The sequence below is a fragment of the Lepidochelys olivacea genome, assembly GCF_965140295.1.
Source record: "Lepidochelys olivacea isolate rLepOli2 genome assembly, chromosome: 9".
Lineage (NCBI taxonomy): Eukaryota > Metazoa > Chordata > Testudines > Cheloniidae > Lepidochelys > Lepidochelys olivacea.
Window position 1 is genome coordinate 58,188,415 of NC_140419.1, and position 12,243 is coordinate 58,200,657.

The window sequence follows — 12,243 nt, forward strand, 5'->3', positions numbered from 1 at the left end:
AGGCTACTACCACCTTTGGGGAGGTGAAGGAGGGTAGGTCTTTTTCCTCGAGACACCCACTGAGATCCCCTTTCAGCCAGAGCATTCTGCAGTATAATTGCAAAGAATGCTGGAGCAAGAGAGAGAGAGGGCTGGAATGTTGGCCAAGTGTATGACGAGTGGGAAAAGGAGCAGGTAGTTAGGCTAGACAATGGACAGCAATTTGGGGTGGTGGGGGGGAGATTAATCCTAGGAACATGGGATTTGTCATTGTCCACAGGCTGGTTGGTAGATATCTCCTTCATAGCCATTAGCATGGACACACACTCTCTCTCTGGAATCAAGGGGCTGCAACAAATTCTCATGGATGCTGAAATACCTCAGCTCTGAGCTCACTCTGAGTGACTAACTTGTTTATCTCCTGTGGGAGCTGCTCTGCTGTAATCAAGCATTTGGGAAGCATTAGATCTCAGCCAGCTCCTCTCGAAGTTCCAGTCACATCCCCCTCCCCAAAGAACATACGCTAAAAATACAAAGCCCAATGACACATCACTGTGTTTTTTCTCCTAAAAGTAACTCATTGCTAATCACTCCATTACTTTACTACATCCTGTTGGATTAGCAGTAGAAATAGTTCGAAGACTCAGAACAAATGGCAGATGTCAGGGAAATCAGAGGCTTTTCGTAGAATTCACAGGCCTGAATTTCAGACATTAATACATGCAAGTTACTGCTATTGCATGTACAAAACAGGTATTGGTGAATGCAGAAGGTTAGTTATATGCATAAATGGCCATCTGTGCAAAAAAATGCCCAATTTGCAGGTGTAATCATAGTAACTGTGTGTTTCTGTTTAGATGCACAGTTGCATTTACTTTTTTGTTTGTGTAACTGCACGCATTTTTGAAAATCAGTCCCTATGCGTTTTTAATTTTCTTATTGCATGGTAAAGTAATTGCACAGTTAGCAGTAAGTTATTCATAGGGGGATAAAATTAATAGTAATGTTCTGCCTGAGAATAAGGGAGATCACATTCATAAGAGCTTTTGTAACTGTTCAGTTTTGTACTGTAAAGAGTCAGATTCTCAGCAGCTTTCAGCGCTATCATAGAATCATAGAGTCCAATCCCCTGCTCAAAGCAGGACCAACACCAACTAAATCATCCCAGCCAAGGCTTTGTCAAGCCGGATCTTAAAAACCTCTAAGGATGGAGATTCCACCACCTCCCTAGCTATGTCTCATGCCTATACCTTCTGTATCTACATGCAAGGCACTGAAAATGTACCTTATGAGTTGCACTAAAATCAGGCTAACAATTCTATTTTTCAAGTCACCTGATTTATTTAATATCAATGCAACAAAAGCTGATGATTTAAAAAACAAAGTTGTTAGGAACCAATTATGCAACCCTGCCATGAGTCCCAGATGTACAAATGTAGGGCTTACCAGCCTAGTTGCCTCAGCTGACTCGACTGTCAATCCAGGGTCTAAAGAGAGAGACAGGTGTCTCGGGTACTCTGGACCTAAACCATCAAGATCTTTATAGATCAAAGACAATAGCTTGAATTCCAGCTGGAAATAAACTAGAAGCCAGCTCAATCTAGACACCTCTGGTGTCGTGCATGCAAGAGGAGAGTTTAACTACTGGCCAGAACCCAGATACAGCAGATTATGTTTGTCTTCTCCTGACACATGAAGATAGAAAGAACAGCCAGTGTCACTACTACTATCTCGACTTCCAGAAGCAGATGGAGATTTAACAGGATCTCTAGGCTGTAAATTTTAGGCCCTGTCTACATACACAAGTTGTGCCAGTTTAACTACATCTATTTAAAACCACACCTTGGTTGAACTGGTGCAACTTTGTGTGTGGACCAGGTCTTAGTAACAACAGGCAGGCATATCCCCTCAGTTGAAAGGGCTGAGATTGCTTCACTGTCTCCTTGCTTTGGTTGCCTTTCCCAGCCTTTCATTATCATTTCTGTCAAAGCTGGGGTAAGCTTTCTCCAGCCAGTTCTCATCCAAACCTGCCTCTAGGCTAGACACAGGGAAAGATAAGTAACTAAACTGTGCAGACCCATGAAATAAAGATGCACAGCTGAGTACTAGCAGAATATTGATTATACTGCACTCCAACCCACCTAAAAAGAAAAAGGAGTACTTGTGGCACCTTAGAGGCTAACAAATTTAGAGACCAAACCACCTATCGCCTTTTGCAACCTCATATACACATTGAGCAGGAGGGACACCCACAGGAAAAGAAGAGCAATACGTCTGCCTGCATCCTTTCCAAGAAAAATGAATGGACCTTGTCATAAATATAAAGGGAAGGGTAAACACCTTTAAAATCCCTCCTGGCCAGAGGAAAAATCCTCTCACCTGTAAAGGGTTAAGAAGCTAGGATAACCTCGCTGGCGCCTGACCAAAATGACCAATGAGGAGACAAGATACTTTCAAAAGCTGGGGGGAGGGAAAAACAAAGGGTCTGTCTGTGTGATGCTTTTGCTGGGGACAGAAGAGGAATGGAGTCTTAGAACTTAGTAAGTAATCTAGCTAGATATGCGTTAGATTATGATTTCTTTAAATGGCTGAGAAATTAAGCTACGCTGAATAGAATGGATATTCCGTCTATGTGTATTTTTGTAACTTAAGGTTTTGCCTAGAGGGATTCTCTATGTTTTGAATCTAATTCAATTGAATTAGAATCAACTTGAATCTAATACCTGTAAGGTATTTAACATCCTGATTTTACAGAGGTGATTCTTTTTTACTTTTTACTTCTCTTAAAATCTTTCTTTTCAGAAACTGAATGCTTTTTCATTGTTCTTAAGATCCAAGGGTTTGGGTCTGTGGTCACCTATGCAAACTGGTGAGGATTTTTACCAAACCTTCCCCAGGAAGTGGGGTGCAAGGGTTGGGAGGATTCTGGGGGGAAAGACGTTTCCAAACAACGCTTTCCTAATAAATAAACCCAGATAAACGTTTGGTGGTGGCAGTGGAAGTCCAAGGGTAAAATAGTTTGTACCTTGGGGAAGTTTTAACCTAAGCTGGTAAAAGTAAGCTTAGGAGGTTTTCATGCAGGTCCCCACATCTGTACCCTAGAGTTCAGAGTGGGGAAGGAACCTTGACAGACCTACTCAAGGGTGACTCTTTCTATTCCTGTTATGGTCTGTGGTGGATGGTATCACAGTCTAATGGAATCAACAGGTTTCAGAGTAGCAGCCGTGTTAGTCTGTATCTGTAAAAAGAAAAGGAGTACTTGTGGCACCTTAGAGACAAACAAATTTATCAGAGTATAAGCTTCCATGAGCTACAACTCACTTCATTGGACGCATACAGTGGATGTGTCATTACACAAAGTAAAACTATTTCCTCTTATTTCCCCTCCTACTGTTCTTGTAAACTGCTGGAAATGGCCCACCTTGATTATCACTACAAAAGGTTCCCGCCACACACACCCCACCCCTCTCTCCTGCTGGTAATAGCTCACCTTTCCTGATCACTCTTGTTACAGTCTGTATGGTAACATCCATTGTTTCATGTTCTCCGTGTATATAAAATCTCCCTACTATATTTTCCACTGTATGCATCCGATGAAGTGAGCTGTAGCTCATGAAAGCTTAAGCTCTAATAAATTTGTTAGTCTCTAAGGTGCCACCGGTATTCCTTTCCTTTTTTTTTTTTTAATGGAATCAACATTAACATTTGACCTTTGCCCATCGCCAGAAGGAGGTCATCACTGGCCAATGAGACCAGCATCACTTCTTTGTCATACTCATAGATATCATACTGGAAGGGTTAAGAAACTCTGAGACCTTCAGATGCTACCAGGGACACCTCATCCAATCCTTCTCTATGTTCTGTCCTATAAAAGGAAGACTAGAAATAGGGTGTTATAGGGGGAGACTGTTGGTTTTTTTGAGCATGAGCTTAACAGTCGATCATTAAGAGTTGCCCTCCCAAAGGGAGGTAAAGCCAATATGCACCAGTAATGGACACAATGTGTCTCCACTGGCTCTTGCCAACCAAGAAGGATATTGCTTCAGATCACAACTGGCAGTGTGAAGCTCTCCAGAACCCCAGTGACCGCAACTGGCCAGGAACCTTGGCAGAGAAGATGTCACTTTTGCCTCCACATTTCCACCACCATGGAAAGGACCAACCCAATTGGAATCTAAGCAATCATATCTATAATGTAGATATAAAACTCCTTATCAAGAAGAGCACTCAGGACTATTTCTGGGCAAAGACAACTGGGGTTCACTAGGTTGTCCACCATGCAGAACAGTGCCACTGATCAGGACTTAGGTAGAGGTGAAGGTGAAAAGGGAAAACCCCTTATTCACCTTCAGTTAGTGTGATATGTTAAAATGTGTTTATATCATGATCAGAGATGCTAACCTTCCCCTTTCCAGCTTTATCTATCACATTGCAGCTGTATACCAAGGAGACCTCTCAGGATGGGGCAGATGGAGGAGCATTTAGGAACCATCTCACTGAAAGGGGTGAACAGAAGAGAATCACAATGTCCACCTAACCATCTACAAAATTATCCATCAAGACAAGTTGTCATATGTGAAAGGAGGTTGGAGGTTTCAAACCTGGTTCCTCGTGGACATTTTTCCACATCAGAGAACTAATGCAGTTTAGCACAATTTTCTGTCCTTGCTCAAAACACACCTGATACTGAAAATAGGAAGCATTATAGATTAGTACTGGTAAAACTGTAAACGTCTCCAGGACTGGAATATCATACCTCAGGGAGAAGAAGACTGGAATATGCAGGAGGTCAGCAGTGAGGTGAATTTGCAGAGCTGGGAATGGGAGCCAGGACTGGAATAGACATGAATTAGCAGAGCTGTGTGGGAATCCATTATAAAATCATAGAATCATAGGACTAGAAGGGACCTTGAGAGATCATCTAGTCCAGTCCCTTGCACTCATGGCAGAACTAAGTATTATTTAGACCATCTCTCATTATACAAGTGAACACTTTGATTTCAACAAAATATATCTGGTCTCAGGAACATAGAATGAAGGATCAACAGGAAGAGACATCTCATTCTCTGGCTGTAGTATGCAGTCCACATATACATTCACTGGTATGAACTTCTTTTGAATAGACAAAAAGGATTCAAGTCCAAAAATCCTTTGACAATGAGGCCCTCTAGTGGGCAGACAGAAAAGTCCCACAAATAGTTTGCATCGAGTTCATACATTAGGAAAAACTCATCTTGATTTATTTTAACTTTCTGGATCCAAAATATTCCTTTTATTTCTAGTCTTCCTTAACCAGTGTGCTACAATATCCATCTTTTCTTCCAGTTCCAAAGATTCTTTGTCTTACATTTCTTGAACTTTGATCTTAGCCCACAAATTCAACCATCTGAGAGAGCAAATCACCCTGTAGATTCCTCCAAGAAATATGATTCCCTTTTCTAAGTGAATTTGGTGCCAGATTCCCAGCTCTGGAGACTAAAGCTGTCGCTATAGTCACAGAACAGGCATACCAGGGGCTGGGCCAGTACAAGCATTCTTATTCATGCTGCAATATGTTGAGAAATGGGAGGAATTGCTGAGCTTGGACCATTTTAAAAATGTGAGAGCTGTGTCCTCAACCAGTCATAAGGCAAGTAAGTGCCATGAAGGAACCTCTCCTTGATACATCATGCAATCTCTTACCCGTTTATGATCTGAAACAATGAGAACCCAGAATAGAGAGTGCAGGCCAAAGAAATGCTGAGGTCCTTTGATACTATAATGGTCTTCTCCATGCCACCTCTCCCTTTGATATATGATTCACAGATTATTAAATTCAGCTAAGTTGTGCCCCATCATATCAGGTCTGAATTTGACCAAAGAATCTAGAGATGGAAAAAACCTGTTAGATCATCTAGTCACAAATCATCCTTCTTTCTCTTACTGAAGGTAAGGTTGGTACTACATCTGCTTTTCTCCCTTACCCCAATACTTCCCCAAGACTTTAAATAAATAATTGTTCTTTTCACAGTCATATGCTCTTCAGTTTGCAGACTGAGAAGTGCAGCAATTTACTATGAAATCCACCTGCAAGACCGAAATGTCTAAATGATCTAGATGTCTCCATGGTTATGTAAACATGCAGAGATGATTGGCAAGAGGGGAAAGGTGTAGGACTGTCTTAAATTCAGCCTGCAAGAGGTTTAGGAGAGTTTGATGCATATTGGACCCTTACTGTACATTCTGCCATGTGACATAATGCAAATACTATGATGTGGGGATGTGGCACTGTCACATGTGACACAGGGAGCCTGTGCTGTCATGCAAGACAAACACCGTGACAAAGAAGCTGGGGGAGCATGAAAGCAGCCCCCTGGCCATGTCCCCACCCTCTGGGCTTCCCGCCTGGCCCAGGGCAGGTGGAGGGTCTGTGCCCCTTCCCCACTCTGCCTCTTCCCACCCCTGCTCTGCCTCTTCCCCCAAGGCCCTGCCCACCCACTGCTCACTCCTCTCCACCCGCTCCCTCCAGGCCGCCCTGCCTGCCACTCACTCCTCTCCACCCCTGAGGCTCCCTCCACTGCTCCTCTCTGCCCCCTCCCACGAGCTCCCCCAGCCGCTCGTTCCTCTCCACCCCTCCCCCGAAGCCCCCCACCTGTCACTTGCACCTCTCCACTGCCTCCTCCGAGGCCCCCGTCGCTCACTCTCCTCTGCCCTCTCCTGCCTTAAGGGTCTGTGATTGGGGGGAAAGGGGACAGAGAGGAGCGAGCGGCAGGCAGGAGCCTTGGGGGGAAGAAGTGGAATGAGGGCGGGAAGAGGCAGAGTTAGGGCGAGAAGAGGCAGAGCAAGGGCAGGCCTTGGGAAGAAGAGGCACAGAGTGGGCAGGGCCTCAGGGCAGAGTGAGGGCAGAACACAGGAAGAACCCTGGTCCAGATGCCACTGGCCTCCTTGGTTCTCCAGAACTTCCAGCGGTGGAACTCCAAAAGCAGCAGACTGGCACACTTGCATCTGGCATTTCTTGCCCTGTGTGGGGAGGCTAAGCCTCACCAAGCCTCTTAAACCTGCCGCCTATGTCTTCTCTTCTCCAGACTAAAGAAACCCAATTTTTCCAATCTTCCTTCAGAGGTCATGTTTTCTAGACCTTTAATCATTTTTGTTGCTCTTCTCTGGACTTTCTCCAATTTGTCCACATCTTTCCTGAAATGTGGTGCCCAGAGCTAGACACAATACTGCAGCTGAGGCCTTATCAGCACAGAGTAGAGAAGAAGAATTACTTCTTGTGTCTTGCTTACAACACTCCTGCTGATACATTCTGAAATGATGTTCATGTTTTTTGCAACAGTGTAATACTGTTGACTCATATTTAGCTTGTGATCCACTATGACCCCCAGATCCCTTTGTGCAGTACTCCTTCCCAGGCAGACATTTCCCATTCTGTATGTGTGCAACTGATTGTTCCTTCCTTAGTGGCATACTTTGCATTTGTCCTTATTGAATTTCATCCTATTTACTTCAGAACATTTTTCCCATTTGTCCAGATCATTTTGAATTTTAATCCTATCCTCCAAAGCACTTGCAACCTCTCCCAGCTTGTTATCGTCCACAAACTTTATAAGTGTACTCTCTATGCCATTATCTAAATCATTGCTGAAGATATTGAACAGAACCAGACACAGGACTGATCCCTGGGGGACCTCACTTGATATGCCCTTCCAGCTTGAGCTGTAGCTCATGAAAGCTTATGCTCAAATAAATTTGTTAGTCTCTAAGGTGCCACAAGTACTCCTTTGCTTCCAGCTTGACTGTGAACCACTGATGATTACTCTCTGGGAACGGTTTTCCAATCAGTTATGCACCCACCTTATAGTAGTCTCATCTAGGTTGCATTTCCCTTGTTTGTGTATGAGAAGGTCATGCGAGACAGTATCAGAAGCCTTACTAAAGTCAAGATATACCACATCTACCACTTCCCCCCATCCACAAAGCTTGTTACCCTGTCAAAGAAAGCTATTAGTTGGTTTGACATGATTTGTTCTTAGCAAATCCATACTGACTGTTACTTATCACCTATTATCTTCTAGGTGTCTGCAAATTGATTGCCCTAGCCCTGATCCCCCTCCCACCCTATGAACTCCTCAGTCCCAGTTCAGAGCCCACACCCCCAGCAGAGCCCTCACCTCCCCTGAACCCCAGCCCCCTTCCCCAGCACTGATCCCCCTCCTACCCACTGAACCCCTCGGTCTCAGTTGGAGCACCCTCCTGCACCCCAACCCCCTCATCCCCAGCCCCACCCCAGAGCCCACATGCCCAGCCAGAGCCATCACCCCCCCCCAACCCCCTGCCCCAGCCCGGAATCCCCTTCCACACCCTGAAATGCTTATTTCTGGCCTCACACCAGAACATGCACCCCCAGCCCAGAGCCCATACCCCCTCCCACACCCCAACCCCTTGCCTCAGCCCAGAGTCCCCTCCCATACTCCAAACCCCTCGGCTCCACCCCCCATCCCAGAGCCCCCTCCTGCACCCCAAACCCCTGATCCCCAGCCCCACCCCAGAGCCCGCAGCCCCAGCTGGAGCCCTCACCCCCTCTGGCATCCCAACCCAGTTCCTTCGCCCGGAGCCCCCTCCCGCACCCTGAACTCCTCATTTCTGGCCTCACCCTGGAGGGTGGAGTGAGGGCAGGGCAGGGGTGGGGCAAGAGGGAGGAGGGATGAATTGCTCTGTCGCTCGGTCTCCCTACCCCCCACTCGCTCATTTTCACTGGGCTGGCTCAGGGGTACAAGGAGGGGGTGAGAGCTCTGGCTGGGGGTGCAAGCTCCAGGGTGGGGCCAGAAAGGAGGAGTTCAGGGTGTAGAAGGAGGCTCTGGGCTGATGCAGTGGCTTGGGATCTGGGAGGGGGTGAGGGTTCCAGCTGGGGATGAGGGCATTGGGGTGTAGGCGGTGGCTTCGGGCTGGGGCATTAAGAGTACAGGAGGGGGCTCCAGGCTGGTGCAGGGGGTTAGGGTATGGGTGGTGTGAGAGCTCCAGCTGGGGGTGCAGGCTCTGGCGTGGGGCTGGGGATGATGGATTTGGGGTATAGGAGGGTGCTCTGGGCTGGGACCAAGGGGTTCAGAGGGTGGAAGGGGGATCAGGGCTGGGGCAGGGGGTTGGGGCACAGGAGGGGGTCAGGGTGGAGGCTCCAACTGGTGCTTACCTCAGGTGGCTCTTGGAAGCAGTGGCATGTCCTCCCTCCAGCTCCTCCATGAAGGTGCAGCCAGGCACCTCTGCATGCTGCCCCGTCTGCATACATTGCCCCCACAGCTCCCACTGGCCACAGTTCCTGGCCAATGCAAGCTGCGGAGCTGGCGTTTAAGATGAGGGTACCACACAGAGCCACCTGGCTGCCCTTACACGTAGGAGTTAGAGGAGGGCCATGCCACTGATTCCGGGAGCCGTGCAGAGCCACAGCAGGCAGGGAGCCTGCCTTAGTCCCTCTGCACGGTTGATCGGACTTTAAACAGCACGGTCAGTGATGCTGACCTGAGCCGCCAGGGTCCCTTTTTGACCAGGCATTCTGGTAGAAAACCGGACACCTGGCAACCCTGCATGCCAACTTCACATGTAACACAAATGCCACGACACAGGAACCACAACGTTGGAATGTGGCCCTGCCACACAAGGCCGACTCCACGGAGCCCATATGTAACCCGCCCTGGGCGGAGAGGAGCTCCGCCCCGCCTCCCGCGGGGTCCGCTTCTGTAGCCAGGAGACCTCCCCCGCCGTCTCACAGCCGCTCTGTCCGGAGCCCGCGCTCTCTATGGTTAGGAAGGTGCCACGCCGCTCTGTCCAGAACCCGCATGTTCTATGGTTAGGAGGCCTTCTTTCACCCTCCAGCACCGCTCTGGCAGCTGCTCTCGATGGTTCGCAGGCCTCACTCTTGGGCGGGACCCCGCGGGAGGCGGGGCGGAGCGGAGCTGTTGTCAGGGGGGACCCATCTGTGCTTCGGACTGCCTGGCAGGTGACTTGAGTGCAGGGCGGCTGGAGGGGGGCTGTGTTTGAGGGAAGCTGGGGATGGCCGGAGGGGGGGCTGTGGTTTGGGGGGCGGCCGGAGGGGGGGGCGCTGTGTTTGGCGGCGTGGCCTCTGGACCCAGCAATCCTGCGGGCAGGATTGAAAGCCCTGATGAGCCTGATCCGGTCTGTGGGCTGTAGTTTGCCCTCCCCTGCTATAGTGAGATAATTACTCCATAATAGCTCTGCTGGTCAATTTTCCTGTGTAGACAAATCCTTAGTGAACGTTAAAATAAATTGTGTAAATGGGCCTACAAAAATCTAAGGTGATCAGAATTTGTAAATATCTTATTCTTGTTTTTATCTTTTATTAGTAGGGAGATTTCCTTTAAGTTTATCCAGAACTTGCTAATGCCTCTTTTGGGTTCTTTTCTTATTAGTTGGTTTCGTTCCCCTTGCTAATAAAGGCCTGTTTAGTTGCACAATTACCTGACTACTGGCTCATCAAGGATGTATAAGTTGCTTCTGCTGCCTCATTCGTGTTACAACTCTATTCTTCTCCTATGAATAGGCTTAACTTCCTAGTATATAACAGTAGTTGAGCATTCTTGGAGATGAGAATAGCTCCTCCCAAGTGTCAATTTCATTACTCCCTGCTTACCACCTTAACAGTAATCTAGGACCAGGTAGGCTTCTTCATCTGAAAATTCAGTTGCTGGTGAATCTCATTTTCTGTTCTTCCTGCTTCACTGTTACAAGTAGGGTGGTTTCAAATATAAGGGCAACTGTATCTTTTGTGTTTGAGAACTCTCAAATCTTTTGCATGTGTTAACTGAGCTGCCTACCTAAACTCAGTACCCTTCCTTCTTTTTTTTTTTTTTTTAAAGTTCCAATTTGGATATCTTGGGACAATCATAGGAGCAGTTCCAGGCATCTCCAAAGACACATCTGGAGTTTTCGCTGTCTAGCAAGAGCCACATAAATGTATTAAAAATGTGAGTAATATACTTTCAGATAACAATTTGAGCTGTTCAGCTTCTGAGCAGTTAAATGCAATTAATCTGTCTGTCTAAGCTGTTTTCAGATGTTAAATGTCCAACTGCATAGCCATGATTGAATCCAGGCCACTTTTCCCTGCTAAGTGCATAAAACCGGGTCTGCGAGCTCTGGATGTGGCAGTCAAAGTCCCTCCTGCTTCTCTTGCATCTTGACAATATTTTCTCCCTCATAAACAAACAGATTTGTTTTTTGTTTTTTTGTTTTTTAAAAGTTGATGCACAAACCTCAGTAGGCTTCTGAGCAGTGGGGAAGCATATGATTCGAAGGGGTTATTTTAATAGCATTCATGATAAGATTCATGTGCAAATCTCTCAAACTCAGCTACCTTTTGGACATTGAATTGTACTAGTCCTGTCTTACCTTTGAGTTGTCTCAAGTTTTAGATATCCTCTACAAATCTTGCTGTTAAGCAGCCCCCATTGGAAAGTGGGTCTAGAAGTCTAGCAGGTTTTGGTGCAACTGAAACCTGTTCCACTTCAGATATATGGGTATAAGTCTTTGAAATGAAGCCCATTGTGTTCATAAGAGTTGGGAAGCAATTTAACAAAGTGTGGTGTTTGCTAATTTAAAAGCTGATGTCAGATAACAATGCTCTTTTTTAAATCCTGTTTGGTTTTGTTATCAATTCTTCCAGCTATTGTATAGTATATCTTAACCATAAATCTCGTTTGTGCTTTACTCTTTTTCAGCTTCTATGATTCTGAGGCCCAGCTCTCTGTACCTGGGCTTCAGCTGAAAACAAAATCTCTACTACTTTTCTCTTTGAAATCATATCTTCTCCCACTTTGTTTGTTGGTGACATAAGCATACTTCACAGTAATCGAGTTTTCTCTAAGGGCAACTGTATCTTTAAGGAAGGAACCAGAGGCAGCAAGACCCATCCCATTTATACTTGATTTACTCTTGAACTACTTGGCATACAGGCCAGGTCTACACTAGAAACTTTTGCCAGTATAGTAACATAAGTATGGGGTGGGTTATTTTACAACAATTCTATACCAACAAAAGCCCTAGTGTAGATGCAGTTGTGCTGGCAAAAAGCTGCTCTTGCTGGTATAGCATAATTAATTGGATGAACCAATGTAATCTATACCAGCAAAAACTGCAACTACGCTAAGAGAATTTGCCAGTATAACTATCCTGGCAAATGTTTTTTAGTGTAGACTAGGCCTACATTTCTTTGCTCTAAATTTCATTCACCTCGTCTATATGGGAATGTAGTGAGGCGATGACTCACGAGTG

The 12,243-nt window shown here is 46.2% G+C and overlaps 1 protein-coding gene across 3 annotated transcripts in view; it reads left to right on the plus strand.

Moving 5' to 3' along the window:
* The first annotated feature begins 9,815 nt into the window (after window positions 1-9,815).
* The window catches only part of TMLHE (trimethyllysine hydroxylase, epsilon), a 47,653-nt gene continuing 45,225 nt past the window's right edge, over window positions 9,816-12,243 (plus strand). For 2 of the 3 annotated variants that reach the window (XM_084639498.1, XM_084639500.1), the window contains exons 1-2: window positions 9,816-9,952; window positions 10,830-10,937. The gene's annotated coding sequence lies outside the window, so the exon portion shown is untranslated. Of the gene's footprint in view, window positions 9,953-10,122; window positions 10,269-10,829; window positions 10,938-12,243 lie in introns of those variants that run through there. The other variant, XM_084639499.1, reaches the window with a different exon arrangement.